General features: G+C 39.7%; 1 protein-coding gene and 1 long non-coding RNA gene across 3 annotated transcripts in view; one reads left to right on the plus strand and one right to left on the minus strand.

Moving 5' to 3' along the window:
- LOC309371733 overlaps positions 1-1,480 on the plus strand; it is a 98,550-nt gene extending 97,070 nt beyond the window's left edge. Inside the window, exon 6 of the long non-coding RNA XR_014169264.1 lies at positions 104-1,480. This is a non-coding gene — a long non-coding RNA (uncharacterized lncRNA). The remainder of the gene's footprint in view (positions 1-103) is intronic.
- NEGR1 (neuronal growth regulator 1) overlaps positions 1-21,606 on the minus strand; it is a 442,886-nt gene that overhangs the window by 27,451 nt on the left and 393,829 nt on the right. The gene's annotated exons all lie outside the window — the stretch shown is intronic.

Consider the following 21,606-nt stretch of genomic DNA (forward strand, 5'->3'; position numbering starts at 1 on the left):
AGATATTTAGGATTCAGGAATGCTTAATTAATACTTCTTATGATATAGTAATGGTATATAGTTTATTGTGTGACTCGTCCCTCTCTCTCTCTCTCTCAAATAGGTAGATATCTGAATGCTCAGGGAAACCCTGAGGTTTGCAGAAGTACCAAAACACATAAAAGCCTTAAGGAGACACACAGACCCCCGAAAAGCTCAACAGTGGGGCTTGAACATGGACAGTGAACATCAGGAGCATGAAATATTGGGTATCTGGAGGTGGGAGAGAGCAGGAGAAGATACACTGCAATGTTTTCTTGCAGGTGTTCATTGTATGTATTGTATACACACACTGACACCTCAATACAGTTTCTTTACTCTATTTTTCCACTAGCCCTGTGTCTCTGTGTGAAGTCCAGCCTGCAGTCCTGGGATGGTATCAGTCAGATGTTTGTTGTTTGTAGCCAATGGCCATTACAATGTAAACCAAACAAAGCAAGTAAACCAAAACTAAGATATATAGGGTTCCTTCTCAGAGTAGGCTCATTGAAATAAATGAACCTCAACCAGTCCTGTTTGTTAATTTCAGTGAGTCAACACTTAGTAGGACTAGCATTGAATATCACCCACAGATTTTTGGACATGCAAGTTGTAAAAAAAAAGTTAAAAAAAGTTCCTCCAATCTTTGAAAATCATTAAAATTAAAAATCCCCTTGGCAGTCCCCATGGGTCAAAAAAGTGGCCGGTGATTTTCTCACTGCTCAGTGCATATTAAGCTAGCCTATAGGTAGAAAACTCATCTACATCATCTAGTAAACACCTAATTTTGAAGTAATCCGATTTGCCCTCTAGAAAATTCTTAAATAAATAAAGGAATCTATTTTTAGGTGAATTGTACAAAGGACAATACAGGATATGGTAAACAATGCCTGATTCACATATACAGGTCATTTATTGGCCTGTTTAAGAATTAATTAACTTAGACATTCTCTGGGCATCGTTTGAAACCTAATCTGAGTAAACATATGTCTAATAGGAAAGAAAGGTTAATTCCTGCAAATAAGCAGCCCTTTTATGGTTGGATTTAATTTTAATATACAAAAATGAGGGCTTAGCATTCTTCATATATTCAAAGTTCATTTTGGCATCTTCAGCAAACCCCATATCGTGGATCTTATGGCCAAAATTGCCCCAAGATTATAGGGGAAATTGAATAACCAAGCCATTACAATGTTGTGCTCAGTCTTCTTTACTCTACAGGTCTAAAAAACCCCTAGTTTGGGTAGCTGTTTTCTGACATTAGTGAAAGTCCCCCCCCACCCCCTGGCCAATATTTTAAAGGACATATTTGCTGTGTAAGAAACAGCAGCTAGTTTATTCAAGGAAATAAGTGCCCTTTTTTCCATGGTCTATGAAATCAAAGGCAAATAAGACATTAACAAATGCAATATGATGTTTGGACATCTAACATATTTTTTGAATAAAACTAAACACTGATCAATTGTGCTGTGTACCTTGTCGAAGCTGGCCTGCTATGGGGAGAGGATTTGGTTCTCTTTGTCTTTATTTATGACTGCATGGCAGGAATGGCCAATGTGGTGCCCGTCAGAGATTGTTGGACTGGAACTCCTACCCTGCATTGTCAATAATTAATGGAATTGGAGTCCAGAAGCATCTGGAGGGCAGCACACTTGCTAGTCCTGTTGTATGGGATTCAATTGAACTGTAATTTTATGCTTTATAACTTTGGTCTAGGTTTGGAATGATAGGAACAGTTGTTGAGATATGTGTGCCGGGGGGGAGGGGGGATTGCTCCTTGACTGCAGCTTTGACGTTGGTGATTAACATTGCACTTCAAAATATTTTTCTCCTGTTGATGGCTTGAGAATCAAATATTGCTGTATAAATCTTCCCACCAGAGCCCTTTATTTCACTATTGGTGATTTCATATCCATGGCAATGGGCACTTTTTAGTACGTCAGATTTTGAGCTTCGGGCGAGTCTTTGCTAAGCTAGGGATGTATGACCATGCCTCATTCCATTCCAATATTCATTTTGCATTTTCATTTGTTATTTTCCATTCAGCTGCAACTGGTCTATTTCGCACAAGTTTGTGTTCTATTTCATCGTATGCATGTGCAGATACAGTGGTACCTCGGGTTACATACGCTTCAGGTTACAGACTCCGCTAACCCAGAAATAGTGCTTCAGGTTAAGAACTTTGCTTCAGGATGAGAACAGAAATCATGCTCCGGTGGCGCGGTGGCAGCAGGAGGCCCCATTAGCTAAAGTGGTGCTTCAGGTTAAGAACAATTTCAGGTTCAGAACGTTTCAGTACTTAACCTGAGGTACCACTTTACATTTGTGGGTTGTGTGTGTGTGTTTTACATATTTTTTACTTAGCACACAATAGACATACATAGCTCAGCCATCAACAAATATTTACAAATTATTTAGCTTCCTTGCAAGTCACTTTTCAAAGTTAATGAATTTCCAGAGTCCTGTTAGTCTTTTGCAGTAAAACCAACAGAGAGCCTTGCAATACCTCAAATACAAAGTTTATGGAATGGCTAATGGCCCATCAGAAAGCTCTCTATTCAGAATTCCTATTGAATTCAGTGGGGTTTGCTCCCAGGGAAGTATGGTTAGGATTGCAGCCACTTTCACAACCTTGATTTCACAGTACAGCATAAAATTATCCCTCTCTAAAGCATCAAAAAAAAAGAAAAGCAAAGAGGCATCTGCATATAACAACGAATATGTAAATAATGCATATTGCAAAAGAGTTTGCATATCTGTGTATAATGTGTGCATGTGAAAAAGTAACATTTGTTGAAGAGAGCTAATGTCAAATCTTTCATAGCAGGAGTCTGTGCAGCAATGGGGTTGAATGGGCAAACAGAAGGAAACTCACTTGATAGTCCGTTTTCAGTGGATTCACCTGGCATCCCTATGCTAAGCTTCCTTCCTAACATTTTATAAGCTTCTTCATCCTGGCTGTGAGGAAAATTGCTGGAGAGAGATACAAATAGATTTCCTCATGGATGGTAAGATGCCCGTTTCCCACCAACAGATTGTTGTACTGTCACATATCAAAAATACTGCAGTGTTCCCAACAGAAGATAAGCTGTTGAGAAAGGCATATGGCAGCTCAACCTCATGCTGCTTCCTATTAGTTAATGGTGTGAGAATTCTCCCATCAGAATGGATCAATTTCCATAATTCATCAACTATTTCCTCAAAGTAATCATAATAAACTTCCTGAATGGGTCCAAGTCTGAATATGAATGGTTAATTATATGACAAGGGGACCATAATGAAGGAACAAGTTCACAGTTTTGAAACCTTCAAACACTGCCAACTCTACAAGTAGCTTCACCTACACCAGAAAGTAGTTCCAATAATTGTTGGGTGGACAAAATACGATTTAAGTTCATTCTGTTGACCAACTTTGAACAATTTCTAGTTAATATTCACATTCATCCCCCCCCCACAAGAGGACTAGACCTTTAGCTTTTATTGTTAAAGTGAGTCACTAAGCCAATCGTACATTGATAAATAAAATTAGAAATCAAATTGTGGAGGCTTATTAGACAGATATGGAGGCACTGCTGTTCCTAAGGTGGCCTAGCCCCTTATTAACTGTTCTGAAGCAAGCAGAAGGAAGGAAAATGAGGAGTTTCTTGCATCTTCCCTGCTGAAGAGATTTTTTCTCTTCCAACAGGAACAGTTTGCATTGAAAACTAGAAGTACAAGAGTTTAGTGAATAATGCCTTGTACCTTTAACAGCAGTGTGGCTGGCACAAATTAAACAGGGTAAGCCTTTTCTAGCATGGAAATACAATTATGGGTAAAGCTTAACTTGTTGACATTCTGCCTGTCACAAATCTCATTACTTGTGTGTAAACCAACCAACCTTATCCTTACCACCCAAACTAAAGCAGAATGCAAACTGCTGGAAGCTTCCATTGACAATCGTACTCCATTTAAATATGTTTTTGCCTTGTGGCTCTTATTTTCAAAAATCTCTGCAAAAGGTTCAAAGCATACAATAAAAGATGCAGTTCTGAGTGGTCACCTGAAACGTTTTCTAAACTTTAAAGTGGTACACTTTTTTTTCTTTTAAACTAACTCCCCTTTGATTTAAGGAGGTAACTATTGCTCATCAACCTCCTGCTAACTCATTCATTCTAGGAAGCCACAATGTATTGATTTAAAGCACTAAACAGTCCTGGACAAACTCCATCCTACACTTTTAGCATCCCAATCAAGACATACTGGAGAAGGAGAAAGAGCCACTTTTGCTCAATTGCATACTGGCAAACTCAGGTTGCAGAATTAAAATATATTTGGCACTCCTACCCGCAAAGAAGATTGGAATTTTTGCAGTATGGAAATTGATGTAAAGTTTGGAATAGCTTCCCACAAACAAATCAGAATGAATGTTTAATAAACAGCAGGTACCAGCAAACTCACAGTCCTACCCACTACAGTGAGATGTATTGCATCCGTGTTTTAATTAAAGTGCTTACTTCTGTATTTATATGCTATAGATGTATATGCTTATGCACATTTTATCCTGTTGGTGATGCATTTCCTCTTTTTCAGCAGTGCGCAAGTGGCCACCCTATGAAGGGCAGGAAATATGATTGTTTATATGCTAGATGTCTTAAAATGTTTATGTGAACATGGGTTTACTTTGACAGCGACCACCTTGAAAATAAAACCAATGGCCTCATCTTATCCTACAACTCAATTCCTAGTCTTCATTTAGGCTGCTCCTGCTATGCCACTGTGCAGTGTTAATTCATCTCCATAGGGCTCCAGCAGAGTTGAATGGAAGCTGTACAGCCACTCCCAGTGATTTCAGCAGCCCGAAAGGGAGGGCAGAGGCATCCATGATCAATACTCAAGTCTCACACATTTCCATAAGCAGCAGAATAAATTTGAGCAACCTGCCTCAGTTATATTTTGATAAATATGCCTAGCACAAAAGTGTCAGGTTATAACAATAGCTACAAGGTGATAAATTAAAGCGGGGACAAACATATTTCAACTCTAATATGCACTGCACATACTATCAGATGTTTATGCATATACTTCTGGCACTCTGCTTCTTCAACAATAATACCTTCATTTGTTAATGTCGTGTTGGAGAAAAGTAAGAGCATTTTAATGTGCGAGGATATTTTAACCGGGATACTAATTACTCTAATTTGATAGAATTTTGTTGCATTTGCATCCCTGTCAGTTATTTATGACTTACTATAGGTAATTAGGGCTCAGGAGTTGCATTTAGAATATTGTAAATAGCTTTAAAGGCATTAGCCAAACTCCTAATTGTTAAGGGGTGTGTGTGAATTTATTAGTAGCTTGCATGCAAAATATTTGTGCATTTGACCTTTTGTAAAATATTTCTTTCCACGTTTCTAAAAGATTGGCTTCTGAAATAATTTTTCCTCAAAATAAAGTGTGACATTGTAAACAACCTCTTAAAATGAAACAGCTCATGAAAAGCTATGCATTCAATGGGAACTCTGGTTAGTTCTCCTCCTGTATCGAGATCATTTCAATGGTTTGCCACATTCGGGTATAGTCATCTTGCACTTTATAAATGATAGTAACTTACACTGAGCTTTGTATCTCTGGGTCTTTGCAACCATCACTCTTCTGAACTCTGCAGAGGATTTGAAGTTAAAATATTATTATTATTATTATTATTATTATTATTATTATTATTATTATTTCTTAGGGTTGCTCTGTGTTAGGGATGGTCACATCTGTAAATTTCAGTTTCTCTCAGTTTCTAATTTTTCCACTCTTAAGTTCAAAAAAATGCTTTTAAATATTCCTTATGGGTTGGCTCCACTTACAACCTAAATCCATACTGTCTGACCATCCCGAAAATCCCAGGAGTTACAGCAATTTGCTCACAATTCTGGCTACATTATTGCCCCACAGAAATCCTTTTTAAAAACAACACAACACACACACACATATTTCCCTGGTGGGGGCAGATACTAAAACTACCAGTGGGATAGTAGGGAGCAGAGCTCTCATGCCAACCTATTTAACTTGGTAAAGGTAAAGGGACCCCTGACAGTTAAGTCCAGTCACGAATGACTCTGGGGTTGCGGTGTTCATCTCACTTTACAGGCCGAGGGAGCTGGCGTTTGTCTGCTCTGCAGACGGTTTTTCCAGGTCATGTGGCCAGCATGACTAAGCTGCTTGGTGCAATGGAACATGGAAACCAGAGCAGCACATGGAAATACCATTTACCTTCCCACCGGAGCGGTACCTATTAATCTACTTGCACTTTTTGGTGTGCTTTCAAACTGCTAGGTTGGCAGGAGCTGGGACCGAGCAATGGGAGCTCACCCCATTGTGGGGTTTCGAACAGTTGACCTCTTGATCGGCAAGCCCAAGGCTCAGTGGTTTAGACCACAGCGCCATCCATGTCCCTACATAACGTAGTGCTTAAAAGCAATAGAGGAAGAGGAAATGGCAGCTTACCCGGTCACAGGGTGGGTAGCTGTTGTGACCTGTCACGCCGGGCTCCTCTTCCTTGAGAGCAATGTTGGGGCTAGTTGGCTGGCTGTGGGGAATTCCCAGGCTGGCCACTGGAGATTGGTGGGCTTTTCCACAATCAGCTTATTCAAATCCTAGCCAATCTGGCACAGCCCGGTGGGTGGGGCTTGGGACGTAATGAAGTCCAGCTCTGGCCATCCCAGGGGGCCACTGTTGGCTGAAGGATGTGCTGCTTATGTAGGTGTACAGAGGAAGCTTCAAACCCCATTTGCCCTCAATGCAGCCATCATGTGCTTTTTCTTGGCACAACCATGCCAGCCAGCAACGTTGCTCTTGGGGTTCAGGCTCTTGGGAGCAGTATCTCCTTGTGGTGTGGACTGTAGGCTGTGTTCCATGGGCAATCAGACTCCAGCTGACATAATCACAGGAGTGTAGCTATTTTCATCCAATAAAAATTGGAGGATATGGAACACTCTACTGAGGAACTGGTGAAATTTATGATCTTAGAGCCCAGGGGTTGTGTGTTTTTTCAGCCAGAACTCACTGGAACTCAGTTCCAGCACCTCTCAGGTGGGCACCATTGCTATTATAAGAGAACAAGGGAGGCATTTATAGTGAGCTCCAGCACCTCTTTTTCTAGAAAACAGTACCATTAGAGCCTATTTACACCACAGACTAATTTAATAGTAAGAACTTTACTTTTCTATGGAGTCTAAGGATCTATAACAAGGAAGCATCTGTTTCCAGCATTTGTGGGCAAAAGCCATGGCTCTGTCCGGACCACTTAACCATTCTGAGAATCTTGTTCCCATGACAAAGAAGCAAGCAAATATATGCTTTCTACAGTGATGACAACTGTAAAAGAGATGTAAAGGCGGTACCACAGATGCCTGCATGGATAAAGGGTCAAATTTTGTGAACTTTCCTTCTTTTGATTTGGATAATTTGGGCTTCATCCATGTGGCAACACCTATGCCAAACATTATATTATGAGAGTGGTGGGGTGTGATGCATACACTCCCTTCTTCTTTTGGTCCAACATACATTTCAAGTCAACTCAAAAAATTGTTCCATTGGTATAAAATTGATAATTCCTTAGAAAAATTGAATCATAACATTGAAAGAAGCCACCTCAACCAACTGCCTGCCCAAAGAGAGGATAAGTCATTCATCAGCTCCATCAGACTCTGTAACCCAGATCCAAAATGTGCCTCAAGAAGAAAAGACAGAAATCACTTCAAAAACCTATTTACAGGGCAAATCAGCCCAAATGACTTGGGATCATTGTCCATCTGACATGTTGGAGATTAAATATTTCTTTTGGTCTTAGAAATGGAAGTCATTGATGTCTAAAACATGAGCAAAACCCAACCCCCCAAGTAATCCCAAGGGAATTCCAATTGGGTGCATTTTCACATGCCAATGACTGGTCTTTAGTTGTTTCAAATCACTTTGCCCCAGGATATTTGACAGACTGTAGAGAATGTTCCCAGGTCCAGTGAGCCATTACTCTTTGTATCAAAGTAAAAATTACACAGTAAACTTCAAACCTTTGCATAAATGTACTGTATGTTAAAATGTTCCCTCCAATAAAGCAGGAAAATGTGTGCTTTCTTTACATCTCTGATATAGTAAAAGTGGGTCTTGTCTCTTCTCCATAGTTCAGTATATTTGGTCTCCCCCAAACAAAGCAATCCAAGTAGTGCAACAGATGGGCTGGATTGACATTGCTTCAAACCAAGGCTAAAGACATTCAAGAGAAGTTTAAAAGCCAATGCAGCAATACGATGACCAAGACAAATCGCCTGCCTCTGACACACCAGGAAGAATCTTTACACTATTTTATAAAGTAGCTAACTTAAATGTTTCAACAACGTAAGGATTATTTCATATGAAAAGTGCAAAATCCTGTCAAATATCTCCAACACATATTGTGCTTAATTCTGAATATAAAAAGTGCACTGGCCTATTTTTCTTCTTGAGAGTATTTCTAGGGCACATTATGTTTAAACTTGCCCATAACACTTCATGTATCATTGCACAACATAGTAACATTGAGAGTTGCCTTGTACAGAGTCAGGACATTGGTCTGTCTTGCTCAGTAATGTCTACCCTGACAGACAGGTAAAGATGCCAGGGCTGGAAAATGGCACTTACTGCAAGCAAGGCATGTGTTCTTTCACTGGGCTGTGGCACTTCTCCCTAACACATAAAAAGAAGGAAGTGAAAAGCAAGATACAAAGCATTTAGGGAACCTTTCCCCCATTCCAAATGTGACCTATTAATGCAGTCCTAAATATAATTTACAGGTTAGATTGTAGGGATGTTTCCAAAGTGTCATTTTACTACAAGTTTTGAGAATCACACATTCAGAAGCCTCAGTGGAATGTGTGCCAGTAGTGTGCATATGAATGAGAGAAACTTCCACACATTATGTGCTTGATGGACTCAAGAATAAAGCGTGCCAGCTGGACAATTTTGTATTCGCTATAATAGTTAGTAAAACCAATGGCCACCTTTATTCTTCAACAATAAAACTACCCAGCCTTTTCATGAAAGATGATTGCAATTTCCACTGACCTGTATATGCACTTAAAAAAGCCTCCCTATAACTAATGAAATTTTGAAGTATTTGCTCTTAAGATACAAGAGTCTTTTTATTGAAGACTCTGTGACATTAAGTATTCATGAGACCTAGAGTGAGCTCAAATACCGCCCAAGTAAAAAGTATTACAATTTTTCAACTTGATTGAAATCTCTTTTTCCTGCAAGATGTGCACCATAGCCTGCTGAGAGGGGCTATTTTTTTTTTTTTTAAGGCTGTAGAGATATGCAGAATACAGCCAGGTACCTTAGCTGTTAGTGATCGATTTCCCTGAGCACCCTTGTCCCTCCTTTGAAATTGATTCATGATAACTGCCTCCATTTGGGTCAAACAGTATTTAACCGCTTGTAAATTTTAATTAAATGATTTGTCACTTTGAACATATAGTTTGTCATCTTGCAGCTAAGCAATGTGTCTTTATCAGAAAATGACTCAAGGGAAAGACATTCATCTACTCTGTCATTTCAACACCCATTAAGATAATTTGGTTGTCGCAGAGACGCAAACTTGGGGATTTGTAAAATGGGCTATTCCACTGTATATGAGTTGTACCACTGTGTAAAGTTTAAGAGTATAATTTGTTCTTTAATTGCATCCTAATAATTAGTTTAGCTGGGTCATTTCTCATTAGCGGATGTTTTATTTCAGTGTAGAACAAAAATGTTCTCCAGCTCTTTCTTTCTTTCTTTCTTTCTTTCTTTCTTTCTTTCTTTCTTTCTTTCTTTCTTTCTTTCTTTCTTTCTTTCTTTTCTATTGCTTTGGTTCCCTGATTTCTTTAGGAGGACAGTAATGTTTGCGGGAGGCAGTGGAAGACAGAGGTGCCTGGCGTGCTCTGGTCCATGGGGTCATGAAGAATTGGACACGGCTAAACAACTAAGCAACAACAAAATGTTTGCGTGTAAGCAGTGTTGCCTGAATATCACAGGACTATATTTGCTTGACCATTAGTTTTGATACAGATTAGATACAATTAATAAGAAAAACTGCTGCTTTCAAGTTCAGATACAAGAGAACGGTAATGAGAAACACTATTTGGAAACTAAACATTCAGATACCTGTGGTTCGCTATATGTTGCTGGATGCCACATCCTATCAGTTCTAGCCAATGTGGCCATTGTTCAGGGATAATGAAGGGCAATAGACCAGTGTTTCCCAAACTTTTTTGGGCAACGGCACACCTGTTTACTGAAAAAAAATCTCACGGCACACCACCATTAAAGCCCCGCCCCGTGACGTCAGCGCGCAGCGTCACGCCGGGAGGGACGCACGAAAGTGAAAGTTTTTTCCCTCCCCCTTGCCGGGGAACCTCCAAGCTTTGGGGGTGGGAGGAGGCAGCAGAGCGAGGGACTGAGGGACGGCGGCAACTGAGGCGGTGGCGGCTGTTGTGGTGGTGGCGGCGATAGCGGGCGGAGGAGGGGGCGGCGGCGGGGCTTGAGGAGCCGTCGCCGGGAGTTGCTGCTGCTGTTGTTGCTGCTGCTGCCCGGACATGCCGGCCTCCTCCTCCTCCGCTGTCTCGCGCTCCTCCCTTTTGCACGCGCTGCCCCGCCGCTCGGCACCACCACCGCGGAGCCGCCCCCGGCTCGACGCGGATCCTCGCCGCCGCCGCCTCTCACCGCCCGACTCGCCCGCCTCCCTCCCACGGCACACCAGCCAATGTCTGACGGCACAGTAGTGTGCCGCGGAACACCAGTTGGGAAACACTGCAATAGACTTCCTGTTCTTAAGGAAATTAGAGATCTAACACCATCCCAAGTAGCTTCTATATCATGAGTTTTTACAGCTAGGAACACACCCAACAATGTTATTTCTTAGATTTCTCAAAAACATCTCAAAAGACACCACATACATTGCCCAATATATTTTTGTATGTTGTTCAACAGGTCATAGACAGAAACTGAGATTCAGTTGTAAAATTCAGCAGATGATAAGCAAACAAAAGTACAAGAAAAACTAAAGAGAATATCAAAGCAGCTTTGATTTCCAACTAAACCAGGCTGTGTTGATCACAACAAAACCCTTTTATGGAATCATGGGTTTCAGATATACAAGGGTGGGCACCAGCCAGGAATTCCAACAGATCTGCAAGTAGGCGGCTTCTGAAGTCATTTGGTGTGATGCCTTGCTACTCTGTTATTTCTAGGTGTAAGATCCTGTTTTCATGTTATTGTTCACTTATATAGTCATTTGCTTAGTTACTGTATCAGCCACATAAAGACAACCTATATATCTCCCAGACCTCAGATAGGACCACAGTCTTTTGCCTGCATTAATTTAATCACAAACTGAGCAGTTTTTAAAACAGAACATTCTTAAATATTGTTATACACCACCCCTATCTCCAAGCATTGTGAGATTCCAGGGGTATCGGGTGCATTTTAACCCAGGATTTGTTTTTCCTTTTGGACAATTAGGCACAGCAGAGACTACAGTGTTTGTGATATATGGTTTTATTTACACATATTTGCAACTTGAAGCCTTCAACGGAGGTAGTTCAGTGCATCAATATTCCAAGAGCTTTCTGCCCTCTCTTAGGCACAGAATTATTTCCAAGAACAGATATCAACAGCACATCACTCACCAACCCTTGCTGCTTAACTTCAAAGTGCCATCCTAAATCCTACCCTCACAAAACACTGGTGTTGTCTTTTAAACTAGCCTTCCAGTTGAGGGAGCAAGGAAACCCACACTCTTGCAAATAAGATTTGCCTTTTCTTCCCTTTTGTCATGCTCTGCCATTGAGTTGTGGCGCATTCCTCAAAACCTAGATTACTTACAGCAATCTAATCTGAAGGTGACTAAAGCAGGTGTAACAATAGCCTTGATCTGCTTTACACAGGATGGGGTTCATCTGACACACCTTGGTATTTGTGACAAAGCATTACATTGCACAGCTGAGCTGCTATGTTGTTTCTTTTCTGAAGCAAAACCATCTTTCCATTTAAGCTGAGGAATTTTTCCTTCCAAATAAATGGCGGTATGTTTCTTTAGGAAAGAAAGCCGAGATGTTACGATTTCCTTGGTGAGTTTCTAGACGTATACGTATCTTGGCCTCCCTTCCAACTTTTAAGAACAAACACTCCAAGAATGAGGCTTACTTTCTGTGACATGTTACTAATTGTCTCCCTGGTGGCACTTTGGGGTCGGCATGCATATTCCCCAGCCTCTCCATGTGTAGCCAATGCATCTTGAGTTCTATTTTTGCCTACAGCTGTGCTATATGTTTCGGCTTCCACCATGCAGCAACTTAATGCTGTCTCACCCAACTGTTCAGCAATGGCTGCTGATATTGATGGGAAACGGCACAAATACCTCCTGGCAGCTGAGAAGCTGTGGGTTGCACTTGATGAGCGGATGAATGAAAATGTGAGGAATGCTCTCATATCAGAGCGTTGAATCCTGGATTCCAGACAAACCTGTCAAAATGATATTTTATTTAATATCATTTTGACAGTACCATGTTGACTTTTATTCTTTAACTATCTGCTTAGTTCTAAAACCATTTACCAGTCCTCAAGCGTTTGTTTTTTTATTTTACTTAGTAGCTTCTTCCATTTTTAGACTGCTTACCACCAGAAGATCTCTAAGCAGTTAAAATGCAAATATAAAGTAAGTACAATTTTAAAAAAACCCATGTCAAATGAAGTCAAGTTCTCAAATATTCAAACTGTTTTACAAGCTTCCTTACAAATTGCTCTGCTGTGTCGTTTTACATTTCAGTGGTATGTGAACAGTGTTGTAGAGCCAAATAAAATTTAGTTCCAATTGAAACAAAAATTCCATTTCTCCTCCCCCAATGATCATTTTGACCAATGATCAGTTGGGCTTGGGGTTTCAAATTCCCAGTGAACATTGTCTCTGTTTTTCAGCAAACAACTCAATGTGCAGCTGACACTGAAGAAGATAATTCTGCTTCCCTCCTTAGGACACCTCTGACTACTTATGCCATGGTGGTGATGCTTATTCCAAAAAGTGCTGATAGGGATAATGCTGGATTGTTGTTTCTCCTTATGATTTCTGTTTGATGGTTGTGAATTTTGTGATACTTGGATTACCTGCACAATTCCATGCATAAGTTAGTCCCACTATGTTTAGTAGGGCTTGATCCATACGAAGTGTGTTGATGAACTGCATCCTAAATTACTCTTTGGGTTTGTAAGCTGACTTTTGAATATTATGATAAAAAAGCAGGCTATCATATGTGTGAATAGATGATAGATAGATAGATGATAGATAGATAGATAGATAGTCAGTCAGTTTGGGGCAAACTCTTATCACTAAGCATCTCTAACCCTTGACAACAGGGTCTCTTTCTAATGCCAACTATAGGTGAAAGTATATTGTTGATCATAGCAGAAGTAGTAATAATAAAGCTGCTACTAGTAGTGGAATTAATGAAGATGCAGATAATGATGATTTCTTACTGGCCTTTCACTATCAGGTGTCAAAGTAGGTTACAACAATTTTAAAATGCAATATTAAGAATCTGTTAAATCAAATGGTGGAATTATATGCTGCTTTGCAAATGCAGGTTTCTTTAAAATGCAAACAGGGTCAGAAATTAATCCCTCCCTACCTTACAAGGCTACTGAAGAAAATCCCTCTTCTGATGGTAGCATTGGATTTCGGGTAGGGGATCCCCCATTGGCATAAAAAAATGCTACCTCCCAAAGAGATTTTCCCTAAGACCACAGCAATGGACCACAGCAATTTAAATTCCCTCTCTGTACTCACTCTGATCCTGTTAATTATCAACTCCCCTCGCCAGCTGACACAATTTGCATCTTTTAAAAGTGCACATTAGAAGCAGATACATTTTATTTCGTATCTCATTTTGGCCCCGCTTTAAACGAGGAGAAAGGCTCCTCGCCCCAGCCGGAAGTGACATTTGACAACATACTTTCCTTTAAATTAACACCAGCCTCAGTGAAGGTGAATTATAGCTTCACTCTCTTTGGTGCCATGTTATATTTATGTGTTCCAGTCAGATAAACTTTTAAATCATTCATATTCCATGGTTCTTGAAAAAACAGCAGACTTCAACTTCAAGAGGATTTTCTCCGCCTGCCAATATGCAATTAGTTTTTGCCATTGATTTTGCCATCTCTTTGGCACTTGCATCATTTTCTCAGTGCCCTTGCCTATTCAGTACATTCCCTTTCATGTAGATGAAGAGTAATTGTCCTGCTGATACACATGCGGGTAGTGAGAAAGAATGTAAGTGCCTTCAAGTAATAGTTATGCATTTTGTACAATGTACATATTTTCCTTTCAGTCAGTCAAATGTCCTGAAGGAGGTACAATAGACAGTAATTCAAAACAAGCCAATGTAGGCAAAATGACACCTGCTCCTTCCAAACGACACGGCTCAGATTGTGTCTTATGGGCCATTCAATAAGTTACGACTTCCTGAATAGAGATTTGCTTCTGCAAGTATGAAGGGCATGGTGCTGTTTGAAGTAGTGGCTTTTAAATCAGCATTTTAAAGATGCAGTCCACATAGCACTTATTCTGGAGTAGAATAATTCAAAACAATGGAACCTCTGTAGAATAAGTGCTTTTTGTTTGGGATTTTGGCAACAAATATTAAACGAACCATTCCCCCTATAATGTAGTCCAACATCCCATCTCACTCTAGAGGAGTGTTTCCCAAACTTGGGTCTCCAGCTGTTTTTGGACTACAACTCCCATCATCCCTAGGTAGCAAGACCAGGTCAGGGATGATGGGAATTGTAGTCTGAAAACAGCTGGAGACTCAACATTGCTCTAGAGTAGCCAAGAAACAGAACCCCTGACTATAGCAATTCATGCATTGGTTGCATCTGGAGTGGACTACTGCCATGCATTCTATATGGGGCTACCATTGGGAAGTGTTCAGAACAGCTGTCTAATGTTGCCACTCCATTGTTGACTGGAGTGTCAGTCACACCAAGCATTTTATACCAATTTTACAACAGCTAATTAGCTGCCAGACCCAATCCAAAGTTCTGGTACTGACCTTTAACACAAGAGAGAGAACTATTCATTAGGTGGGTTGTTGTAAAATGAAACCATTCTCAAAGGTTAGGGGGAATTTTCAGGTGGCAGTTCTTGCTTACCTTATCTATTCAGGTGACCCAGTGTGTGGGGTTTTTTTGGGGGGGGGCTTCCTCCCTTGTTTTCCCCACTTTTAATAATCAACTGCATGGAAAATTCTAAGTTGCATGTGTGAAGAATCTCCTTAAGAGATTCTGCATCAATTTCTGAGAATACATGGAGGCAAATGCCTAAACAGGGCTTATGGTTCTCTTTGTTCAAGTCAAGCCCTGTTTTGAAAATAAAAAAACCAAAAATCCCAATCCATGTTTACTGCTATCCAAATGTTGTTGGACTAAAACACCCATCTGCCTTAGTCAGCATAGCCTGTGGCCAGGCATGATGGGAATTGTAGTCCAGATAGTATGGTGTGGTGGTGGTGCTCACCTGATCTTTCAACAGCTGAGTCACTGCTGCTTACTAGGATGGCATGGTGGTGAGGCAACAAAGAGGTTGACACAAGGCAAACATATCAGCAGAGCCAATTTGGTGCTCCTGCCAGTGTGTTTGAACTGCCCCTCTCCTTCCTGGTAAGCAGCAATGGCTCCAGCTGTTTGGAGGTAAGGTGGTGCTCACCTGACCATGCACCACCACACTGGTCCAAACTCACTGACTATCCCTGGATTATGATCTTGCCTATGGAAGCAAATGTTGCAGTGAATTAAAGGACTGTGTAATACATTCATGGAGCTCTTTGCCCTAGCACTGTGCTGAGCATGCTGTCCTTTCTACATGTCAATATGGTACATTCTAAAAACTAGTTATCAGATCATCAAAGGCCATTCAAACAATTTCCTCTTTTGTTCTGTTCTTCTCCCTTACATTTGCCCAAATGGTTGTGACATTATCAAAATTTGCTGTTCTCAGAATAGCAGGCGCTGAACATTGTATGTGGCATAATAGTGTACAAAATGGAGGTAAATAATGGGGAACTAATGGAGACGTCTGGCAAGTGAATCATCATTTTTGACCTGAGGAGTATTAAAGCTAGTTTTAACTAATATGCACAGTTGTGCAATACAATAGATGCATTACAGGAAGGAAATAAAAAAGGTGGTTGTAAATATATTGAATTAAAAGGGTCATGGCTTTATTAAAGGAAGAGAAGGACACCAACTTTTGATGATTTTGTGGCCCAATCAGTCTGAGTGTGAAACATGGGTGATGAATTTGGGTAGGGACATTCCAATTATTTTTGTGATTGGTGGGCCAAAGGGATTAAGAAAGAACAAGCTCATTCCAAGCTGATATAAGGCACTTCTTTCATCTCTAGTTTTTCTCCCATAGGGAGGTATCAGTGTAGCTTGCCAGTCATTCCATTAATTTCAAAATCTCAAGTTGTACAAGGAGAAGGGGACGACAGAGGACGAGATGGTTGGATAGTGTTCTCGAAGCTACCAGCATGAGTTTGACCAAACTGCGGGAGGCAGTGGAAGACAGAAGTGCCTGGCGTGCTCTGGTCCATGGGGTCACGAAGAGTCGGACACGACTAAATGACTAAACAACAACAACAACAATCTAGCAAGGTTCAGACTTCTTTACAATGCCCATTTCTACTCAAGCTATCCTAAACCTTCTAATCAACTAATTAAGGAGACTAACTTTCCTCTAGACTTTTATCATCAATTCAAGGATGGCCACTTTGCAAAGATCATTCTCACTATCATGGCTTGTGAGTACCTGGAGAAATTACTTCTGCTTTGCCTTTTGGTGGAGCAGCACATTGTGAGCCTAAGTGACGGATACAATCCACTGTCCTTAGATCACCACTAATAGCTCATTTCCCTATACAATTTCTAGATTGTGGCCACAGATCCATATTCTCAAAAGAAATATATAAAAGAAAAGAATGGATAAAACATGTATTCTTCCTCTAAACCCAGCTGCAAGCAGACCAGTGTCTCTTTCCATGATAGCATCCTCTACAGTTACATAAGGCCACAAATATTCCTTATATACAGAAGATCTTCACTTGACTGTCCAGAAGTCCCTACGAATGCATTTACTACCCTTATGTGGTGAACTGGATTGCATCTGCCATGGCAGGCAAGGAACCAGATCACCACTCAGATAGTGGTACTGGGATGCTTCAGGCCTCCACCATCTCAGGGAGCCCAGCAGCACCCTTGGTTGGCTCTGGTGGGCAATGCCTGGCCACCAGCAAAGATGAAACCTATGCCTGGGCTATAAAAGGAAGTTAGACTGAGGTGGCTCCAGTGCTTCTGGACATCAGTTTGCCACTGGTTGACAGATCTAGGAAGGTATTTTACCAACAGTTCAATGTGGGGCCTTGCCTGTAGGGATTTTGCCTTTCAACAAGAGTATATTATTGGTATTTGTCGTAACTTGGTGAGGGAAGGCTTTGGGAAGGATCCTTATCTGTAGAGGAAAGAGCCAAAATGAATCTTCAGTGAAGCCTAGCTTGGGGTGCCAACACCACACAACCAAGTCACTGTGGGAGACTCCATACCATGGTCTCATAGCAACTCTTTAGGTTGGGTGAAAAATTGGACCAGCTGGTAGGCTACCTGGGGAGAATCAGAAGCACCAGCTTCTCGAGAGGATGTGGGCTCTAAATATGGAGGGGGCCAGCCCCCTAAAGAAATAATAAATAAATTTGGGTCGAAACTGCATTGGCCCTTAGGAGTTGGTGCCTATGGGGACAATGGATTGTTTTCCCATGCTATGATTTCACCCATACAGAGCCTCTTTTGGTTCTTTCTCCTGCCTGCCTGTCTCCCTCCCTAGCACACAAATGCTTATCTGTTACTGAAGTAATGCAGTGTTCTTAAAATAAATGGAAAGCCCAAGCTAGATAATTTGGAAGGTGATTTGTTTTTAAGAGACTGAAAACAACCAAACTACTGCATTTTTATCCAAAAACCGTATGCCCATCTGTAATTACAGAAATACCTGAGATTACTATAATTGAAAAAAATGATAACATTTGCCTATCTTTTCCCAGATTGCTTATTTACAGCATGTGACAACTGTTTCTGTTGAGCAATTTTCTCATTTCCTTTTCACATAGACTTATGAATATCAACAAGCATGCACATAGAAAAATACTGTTGGTTGGATTTATTTTTTAAAAGGTCTAAATTAAACAGGTTGATTATAGCCACTTCATGTAATGGTAATGAATAATGTGAAGTTGGAAGTGAGGAAAGCAGGAAAATTGCATATTCTTAGGCACATATTTTCAACAAAGTCTGTGAGATATGTAGGTTGAAGCATGAATCGTCAGCACCATCATGATTATGGCCAAAAGTAATTTTGCAAGGGCTGTGATGAATATTCTCCCATTTAAATTTCTGGATAGAAAATAACTCTTTGAATTGCCAACAAGTCATTGAAAGAAAAAAGCACTATTTCTGAAGAAAAATGTTCTTAAAAACAATATCAGATTTCTTAAAAAGTTACTTGCATAATTTATTTCCAACACATTCAGCATAGATTTATGTTCCCAAGGAGACTTATCAGAGTAGTAAGAAGCAAAAAGAACAATTTAAAACAATAATAATATTTATAGCATACCAACCAGTACAGAAAATTTAAACAAACCAAACCAATAGTAACCAACAAACCAAACCAAACCACACCACGTTGGGTCACAGCACATGGGGGAATGGCAGCCCGCAAAGGCACCCCCCCGGAGATGGTGAGTGGACTTATGGGTATAGAGGCTAAACCAATAAAAAAATAAAAAAGCATATATTTATTAATCACAACTTCAAAACTCTGTGGAGCCTTTTGTGTCCTAATAAAGACCAGAAGCATCTTTAGACAATTCAAAAGGAAAAACTGGGCAAAATTGATCAATCAAAATAATGCATAAGGTGCTTGAAATGGTTGGGTATTCTAATTTCTCTTTGAAACAGTGGCTTTCATGTGTTGGACTATGCACAGCATAAGAGATGCATCAAAATGGCTTTCTGACTCGCTGTGGCAAAGCTCATTAATATTATAATTGTTCACAATTTGATACACAGGTCTAGAAAATGTTAATCAATGAACTCCAGATGACCTGTTTCAGATCTTGTCCTTACTTGATAGAAAATGATCTGATTCTTTATTTATTCAGTGAGCAAGCGAATTATATTGTTATGATTCTCTGTAACCAAACAGGTCTGGAATAATCCAGTCTTTTTATGCATTATCCCATGAGTCAGCCAAACATTTAGCTCTTTAGTATAGAAACATTTACATTTATCACACAATTTTTTTTATTTTCGGTATTTCCCTGGATATTTTAGAACGTTCCTTTTTGAAACCTGCATTTGCCACTAACATTTCCATCTGTGTTGACTGAATAAATTGCTCCAGAGGCCCCACAGTACAACTGTTTTTGTCATTCTTCTAAAAGCTACTGTTCCATTATTTTTGAACACGACTCCTCAGTGCTTAAAACAGAAAGCGTTGTAAAGCAGAAAATAAATAACATTAACAATATATCATTGTTCTATGATTCACGCCATCTTGGATACTAATGGGCATATGATTCACGCCATCTTGCTGTTATGGCGTGAATCATATGCCCATTAGTATCCAACAACATAATTCCCTCTTTTCAAGTGCCCACAGACTTCACCTCAAACACTGAAATGAATCGGGGGGAGTTCCATGGGTAGGTTTGAGTTCTATGCAATTTGGCACTCAAGCCAATGAAACTGATTCAACATCAGTGAAGCACTGCAGTCTATAAATGTTGTACACCAAGCACATAAATCATTCCTAAGGGCTTTAAAACATAAGAATGGTATCTTCCCTGACCCCCAATAAAAAAATCACTACAAATTTGACAGGTACAGAAATGCCTCCCTGAGCAGAATAATAAAATGAGTTGATACCGTACAAAATATTTTCTATGAAAGGAACTTGGTTGTTCACTTGGGAGATGTTGGAGAATTTTATTTTTTTTTGGTCCAACCTCAGTTGATACAGCTGTTCTTGAGGCACATGACAACACAAAATCACTGCCACTTGATCATATGGGTGACAGTCCCTTATGAAACATGCATCCAGTATCTCTCTGGATTGTGATAATCTTTCCCCAGCAGAAGTGTGGGGTCATATATCTATGTGAAAGTTTTTGATCCCATGAGTCAGCCAAACAGAGAAACAACCTATCCTAATCAATTTTAAGTTAGAAACACTTGAAAATTATGAATATTACTGCGAGGCCCAGGAGAGAGGTATGGGCTAAATGTTACAACTTAGGTAAATCCTGACATTTGTTGCTCCATTTATTTCATTCAATGGGATTTCAGCTGGGTAAAGTCTTGTTTAAATCCAGGGTGGGGGGAGATGACTTAACAGGAAACTTAGATAATGGTTTGTTCAAGGTCTTTCATTACTGAGAAAATGAAATACAAATCTTCCTCCATAACAGCAAATCCATGATTTATTAAACAGAATATTTCTGGCCACAATAAGACTGCACATTTCAAGGATACCAAGTCCAGAAAACAATTATTTAAGTCCAAATTGGCATTGAAAAGAGAAGTAAACATGTTTCTTCTGTGTTAGTTCATTCTGAAAATTGTTATTTTAGTATCTTTTAATGTTTTAAAATATACTGAAGAAGTAAAATTGGTAGTAATTGGAATAAATATAGTAAGAATCAATTTACTAAAATGCACACAGTGTACTTTTCATCTTAATAACAGACACAAATGGAACATCTCTCATTGAACTAACTTATACAAAAAGACACTTCATGAAATGAGCCAATTAGGAAAGGTCACTAATTATTTCCTACTAATACTGCTACTTGATTTTCTAGCATTTTATTTCAACTCTTTTCCCTATTTCAGTACTTCACAGAGATACCTCCTCCTAATCAATTTCAAGTTAGAAACACTTGAAAATTATGAATATTACTGCCAGGCCCAGTCTTCAAATCTATAGACCCATTTCATCATCTATAGAATCAGTAAGGGTAACTAAATATTAACACAGATGTCTAGGGAATATGGTATAGAATACTGAATACAAATATAATGCTAAACTGTGGACTTACACTTCTCATTTCTACTGTTATTAACATGAAACTAAGCAACTAAGCTTCACAGCTTCTCTGACTCATTGTATGTGGCCTTAATTAGATGTAATTGAGTTTTTTGTTTCTCATATAACATGCTGGATTTAGTGGAAATACTTGCCACCTTTCAAGTTTCTTGTCTTCACGCTGTAGAAAATCCTTTTGTTCCTAAGTTAATGCAGGCTCTACTTTATTAACTGTTTTAATATGTTCATCTTCTTGCGGAATTAAAGTATAAAAAGAAAAGAAAGTCGGTTGCCTCAAATTAGCATCCATGCAGTATCCCCCCCCTTTTTAACAAAGGAAATTGTCATTTGAAATCTCTTTGTTGTGGATAATAAATGTTCTCTCGCAGTAAGAAATGGAAAAGTAATTTCAA

The sequence above is a fragment of the Podarcis melisellensis genome, assembly GCF_964234715.1.
Source record: "Podarcis melisellensis genome assembly, chromosome: 6".
In the NCBI taxonomy this organism is placed as follows: Eukaryota; Metazoa; Chordata; class Lepidosauria; order Squamata; family Lacertidae; genus Podarcis; species Podarcis melisellensis.